We start from the raw sequence: 6,864 nt of genomic DNA, 5'->3' as shown, positions 1-6,864 counted from the left end.
AAGATGATAGCAGATCACAGGCAAAGAGGAATCATCCACAGATCTTGCATAGACTATAGAATTAGCTGGCCATTTTATTTTATCTAATAGATAATAGATATGGGGACAACAGGAAACCAATGAGAGAATCCCACTTTGTTAATATGGAAGAAATCTGTTTAAGGTTAAAGCCAAGCCTCATGGTTTTTTTAGATGCAAGAAATTCTTCTTCACGCATGCCATAGTATGATGTGTCGCCATTCCCAGTTTTTCTCTAAAATAAACCAGAAAAAAACACTTTGCTTGTTTATAATTACACAGTTAGCTAGTTCTCATTATGGTTAAAGTACCCCTCTTGTACATGGTTTGCATTTCTTTAATGCTAAGGGGCCAGGGCAAAATGTCATCATTGTTTAGGTGCCACAGTAGCACTGTTTCCCCAATATTTTTATCTTTTGTATTAAGAGAGTACTATACACTGCTGCTAACAAAAAACAGCTACATCTGTGTTGTTTTTAAGTAGCATTTTTTTTAATATTCTGGATGTTACTTCAAATAAAGAATTAAAGTAACTGATGTATTGTCGAAGGCTTTCACGGCCGGAGAACGATAGTTGTTGGGGGTTTTCCGGGCTGTATTGCCGTGGTCTTGGCATTGTAGTTCCTGACGTTTCGCCAGCAGCTGTGGCTGGCATCTTCAGAGGTGTAGCACCAAAAGACAGAGATCTCTCAGTGTCACAGTGTGGAAATGACCTACATCTTTTCCACACTGTGACACTGAGAGATCTCTGTCTTTTGGTGCTACACCTCTGAAGATGCCAGCCACAGCTGCTGGCGAAACGTCAGGAACTACAATGCCAAGACCACGGCAATACAGCCCGGAAAACCCCCAACAACTATAATTAAAGTAACTATTTGGAAAATGGACTGAAAAGAAGCTTACCCCACTGAATTGAAGGTCTTCCAGACATGACGACCTCAAGCACTAGATGCAAATGCTGACTGCTCACAGACACAGAAGAGTTCTCCCAAGGTCTCCTTCAGCTTTCTAGAGCAGCTTGCCACGAGGTGACCTCCCCACCCACCAAAGCCTAGCTCTGAACATTTCCTCATGGTGGCTCTGAACAGGCACAAAATCACTTCGTGTATCCCAGAGAGACCACAAACAAGTCACACGATATGGTCAAACTTGAAGGCTCCGATAGACTTCTGTTTCCCTTCTGCTTAACAAAACTTCTTTGGAACTTAAGCCAGGAGGAGGCTCCTTTATACGTGGGAAAATCTTGTCAGACTGTGAAAGCCACAAGACTCCTGCTTCTGCTAGATGGATTGAAACACTGTCAGCTGTGAAGGCTGCACAGGTCTCCTTTCTTTAGATGCAATAATATAGGATCAGTCTTTAGGGTGCTACTATAGTCGTCAGACCTCAACTTGTTTTTATGTAATAAATGGCAGGTCTGGCATGAAGCCATTGCAAGAATTCCACTTCCTTAGTACAGAATAAATCTCTTTAAGGTTAAAACCAGCCCAGCTCCTGATTTTTCTAGATGCGATGAAATCTTCTCAGCACTTGTGGCGACTAAGCATGCCTTGGCCATTTTTTTCTTCTGTGGAGTGATAACGAATTGCAAATTAGCCAGTTTGTTTCTATTTCTTTGCTAAAACAAACATGGTTCCTTCTGACACATATCTAGCCCTCTATTTTATCTAACTTGCCTTTCTTTGAGGCCAGGTGCTTATAGCCTTATACTGGCCCTTCACCAAGTACAAGGGAGGCAGGAAGAACATTTTGGGAGTAGGAAATTCTCTCCTAAATCTTAGCTCTAGAAATGTCCCAATTTTGGTTCTGTGCAAAGTTCATTAGTTTGTGGAGTTCTCAGTACTCCCTTCAATTTCCCCATTTTACCTCAGACTTTATTAATGCTATACATTTTAAGTGAGGAAAGACTCGTCTTAAGAAGCATTCCCCTCATGACACAAGAGATAATAATTCAGAGTTATGATCAGTTCACTCCAAAAGTTCCCATTTTTTCCACTGGATTAATTCAAAAGATTCTCAGACCTGCCTGATAAAAAAAAAAACCCTTGTCTTAAGAAGCATTTGCTTCATTATAAAAAATAAAATCATTCCCAGGAGTTTTTATTTAGTGCACCCCGAATTTCACAATTTCCCCCCACAAAATTAATGAAAAGGTCCTCAGACTGTTCTATACTATACATTTTGCCTGTGAGAAGCCTTAAAAAACATTTCCCTCATTACAAAAGATAAATATTTCACAGAAGCTGCTGTGGCACAGTGGTTAAGGGGTTTGGCTGTGAATCAGCACTCTACTAGTTTGAATCCCATTACTGCCATGAGCTCAGTAGGTGGCCTTGGGTAAGCCACTCCTCTCAGCCCAGCTGTCTAGCTGTATTGTAGGGATGATAATAATAACAGTAACTTGTTCACCAGTCTGGGTGGGGCACTAATCTGTTTAGAAGAGCTGTATATAAGAGCGGCTGCTGCTGTTGTTAAAAGAAACATTTACCTCATGACAAGGGAGAGAATAGTGTCTAAGTTATTTTTTTAAAAAAATGCATCCCCAAATTTTCGTTTTCTCCATTGGAATAAAATAAAACAATAAAAATGTTCCCCAGGTTATTCAAACCCATGAGAGTGTGTGAGGAAAACCCTCTCTTTGGAAACATTTACCTCATGACAAAAGAGAAAATGGTTCCCATGAGATTAATTTTTTTTCAGTGTACCCCCACATTTCCTTTTTTTCCATTGGAATACTTGAAAAAGCCCTCTGGCTTCTCAAACTCAGCTTTTTCTTTGAGAGAAAACCCCATCTTAGAAGCATTGACCTCATTACATGACAAATGAGAAAACAGTTCCGGAGAGTTTTTTTTCAATGTACCCCTGAATTCCATATTTTTCATTTGAAATAAATGAAAAATCCCTCAGGCTTTCCAAACCCAGGATTGTGTGTGAGGAAAAGCATTTACCTTATGACGAAAGAGAATAGTTCCTATGAGGGTTTTTTTTCCAGCATACCCTCAAATTTCCATATTTTTCCACTGGAATAACTGAAAAACTCAGGCATTTCAAACCCAGCTTTTTCTTTGAGGAAAACCTCATCTTAGAAGTATTGACCTCATTACACATAACCCCCGCCCCCCCTGCACAGCTGTATTTATTCAGTGCACCCAAAATTTCCTGTTTTGTCCACTAGAGACATTGAAAATGCCCTCAGAATTTTTAATACTGTACATTTTGCCTGAGAAAAGCCTTGTCCTAAGGAGGAGGAGATTTGCTATTCTGCACTGACTTTGAGGATGCACTTGTGGAACGCAAGGGTTTGAAAACCCACACTATTTTTTGTCAGACATATTCTGGAATGGGGGTGATGATGGGGAGGAGGGAGAAATCCTGCTACATTAATATCTATATTATAGCAACAGTGCAGCTATAATATGTTTCATTGTTCTTTACCAATTTGTGGCATTAAAAAGTATGGTTGTCAGTATGAGGGAATTTTTGTCTCACAGCCAGTGAGTCACAGATGTACAGTTCTTGAAAAGAGCCAGTTGTGCCATTTTTTAAAAGACTTAGCTCCTCTCAGTTTCTCTCCAAAAAAACTCAATTGCTGGCCTTCTTAGTTGCTTTTTGCCCATGGGAAAGGTGCTTCAGGAAAGGGAACCTCTTTCAGTGGCAGAGAGAACTGAGGGAAGGACGCCCCTGCCAAAGACTGGGGAAAGGCAGGAAAGCACCGGGGGAGGGGAAAGGAGCACCCCTGGTTTTTCTGAGGTTCAAAAACCTCTCCATGGTAGGACACTGCAATTATTGCAAGGGGAAAATGAGGGCAATCAAAACAAACTAGCAAGACTGGGGCATTTGAGTCCTTCCCTACTCCAAGACAACCCCCACCCAATGGAGGATGGTGGCATATTACTCCACAGATTGTTATGACAATATGATATCCAATGCTGCATTTAAAAAAACTGAAAAAGGCTTTGTCATGGTGGGGGGTGGAAATTATGCATTTACTGTCGTGCTCAGGGCTAGCCACGACAGGCAGGTGGCTCACCGGTACTGCAGATGGTCCCAGCAAGATGCAGTTGCTGGGAGAACACAAGCCACACCCAGGTTAGTTCCCAGAAAGTCAGTAGCCAAGGAGCAGGCACACGAGAGTCCAGAAGTCAGGCCAAGTATCAGAGCCAATGCATCAGTCAGAGAGAGAAGCAGGCAGAAGAGGAGTCAGAAGGCAAGCCAAGGTCAGAGTCTGATAAATCAACAAGCAGAGCAGGGTACACGGCAAGGGCTGGTCAGGAGCTTCTACGTCACAAGGTTGCTTCCATGCTCAGCTTCTTTCCATTTCTCTCTCTTACACTGTTCTAACAAGGGGCAGGTGTTGCCTCTTTGCCTGATAGCCCCAGTTGGTGTTGTGCCTGCAAACGAGCACCTTTTTCTCCTCCTCTCAGCTGGCCCAGGGAGTTCAGGTTTCTCTTTTGCTCTGGGGGAGTCTTTGTTTCCAACAGCCTCCACAGAGGTTTCTGGCTGCTCCTGCTGAGTTTCCTCTGGAGCAGCAGCTGTCATGGCTGGCTCTTGCTCCAGAGTAGACCCTGCTGGCTCTTCCACGGCTGGCTGTGGCTCCAGAGTAGCCCCTGATGGCTCTTCCTGTTCATCCTCTGAGGACTCTGGGGCAAGAGGTAAGGTGGCCAGTTGAGGCTGACTCATAACACCTGCTTCATTTATAACCTGTCTTTCTCCTCGCTGGAGACCCAAAGCAGCTTCCATCATTCTCCTCCCTTCAATTTATCCTCACAACAACCCTGTGAGGCAGGATATGCTCAGAACATGTAACTGGCAATAATTTACTAGCTGACAGTTAGTGCGGGGTAGTGGTTACAGTGTCAGACTAGGATCTGGGAGACCCAGCTTTGAATCCCCACTCTGCCATGGAAGCTTCCTGAGAGGCCTTGGGTCAGTGACATTCTCAGCCTAACCTACTTGACAGGGTTGTTGTAAGGATAATATGGAGGAAAGAAAAATGAGGTAAAATTGCTTTGGATTCCCACTGGGGAGAAAAGCAGGGTACAACTGAAGAAATAACTCACCATTGAGACAGTTGCAGTCTGTTTCTTGAGCACACCAGTTGCACTGCCCACCCCTGCCTCACAAAGCTAGCAACTGGCACCCCAGCAAAATTAAGGGGAGGGGGCTTGCAATCTAGTCCCTCCTCAATTAGCCCCCATGAGTGTGGCTGCTTCCCCTCCTTCCTCAAATTCAACTTAGCAAAATAGTTGAGACAGCCAGGACTCATGAGGATTTTTGTTTTTTCAGTGTATGCCCAAATTTCCAGACTTTTCCATGAAAATAACTGAAAAAGTCCCCAGGCTATTTAAACCCAGTATTTTGTGTGAGGAAAAATCTCTTCATAGGAAGCATTTACTTTATGAAAAAAGAGAAAACAGTTCCCATGAGGTTCTTTTGTCCATCCCCCCCCCCCCCGTCCCCGGCCGCCAAAATGCATGTTTTTCCCCATTGAATAACTGAAAAATTCCTCAGGTTATTCAAACCCAGTATTTGTCTAAGGAAGCATTTACTTCATTAAAAAGGTAAAGGTAGTCCCCTGTGCAAGCACCGAGTCATTACTGACCCATGGGGGGACATTGCATCACAGTGTTTTCTTAGCAGAATTTTTGTTATGGGGTGGCTTGCCATTGCCTTCCCCAGTCATCTACTCTATCCCCAGGAAACTGGGCACTCATTTTACCGACCTTGGAAGGATGGAAGGCTGAGCCAACCTTGAGCTGGCTACCTTACATAAGTGGTAAAGGTTCCCATGAGGTTTAATGTACCCCCCAAATTTCCATGATTTCCCTTGGAATAACTGAAAAAGTCCTCAGGCTATTTAAACCCAGTGTTTTGTGTGAGGAAAAAACTCCTTATAGGAAGCATTTACCTTATGAAAAAAGGGGAAACAGTTCTTATTATGTTCTTTTTGCTAGTGCCCCCACCACTCACGTTTCCCCCATTGGAAATGAAAAAGTCTTCACACTTTTCAAGCCCAGCTTACCTTGTCTAAAGAAGCATTTACTTCATGACATAAGAGGAAAAGTTCCCATGGGTTTTTTCCCCCAAAGCACCCCCAAATTTCCATGCTTTTCCATTGGAATACCTGAAAAAATCCTTTTCAACCCTAGCATTCTGAGGAAAACCCATGTATAAGGAAGACCTACTTCATGACAAAAGAGAAAATAATACACTCTTGACTTTTTTCAACACCTCTCTCTCCACCCCCCCCCCCCCATTTCTCAGTTTTTCCAGTGGAATACTTTTTTAAAAATCCTCAGGCTTTTCAAACCCACAGTTTTGTGCAAGGAAAAAGACTTCCTTTTAGGAAGCATTTGCCTGCGGTGAGGGCTGGAGACCTCCCTAAAATCACTCTCCAGACCCTAGTGAAAATGAGAGTTTCGGGAGTGGACTCTATGGCCTTATTCTCCAGACTCCACCCCCAAATCTCCAGCACTCTCTCTCCCAACTCAGAGTGGGCAACCCTCCGTGTGAAACATCCGCAGCCCCCAAAAGAAGACAAAATAGAACAGACTTTAAGGAAAGTTAATCAAAAGCTTGAGATTCCCTTTTACGCACTTTGCCTACGGTGCTGGCTGCTCCAACAGCCTAGATTGTGAGCTAAGTGGCTGGCACCAGCAGGCGTGCAGAAGAGGGGCGGCCTCAAGCCTTGCCGGCCAGGGGGAACACCGGCTATCACATTTGGGCAGCTTGGAGCTGGCTACATGGAAGGCCGGCTGCGGCCCAGGTGACCAGATGAGGTGGAGCCGGGCAGGAGTCGGGGAGGAAGGGCAGATGAGCAGCCTCCCAGGCTGAAGGAACCAGAGA

The sequence above is a fragment of the Eublepharis macularius genome, chromosome 6, assembly GCF_028583425.1.
Source record: "Eublepharis macularius isolate TG4126 chromosome 6, MPM_Emac_v1.0, whole genome shotgun sequence".
NCBI classification, from domain to species: Eukaryota; Metazoa; Chordata; class Lepidosauria; order Squamata; family Eublepharidae; genus Eublepharis; species Eublepharis macularius.
The sequence above is the reverse complement of the archived record's forward strand: the minus strand, read 5'-3'. Positions refer to the sequence as shown.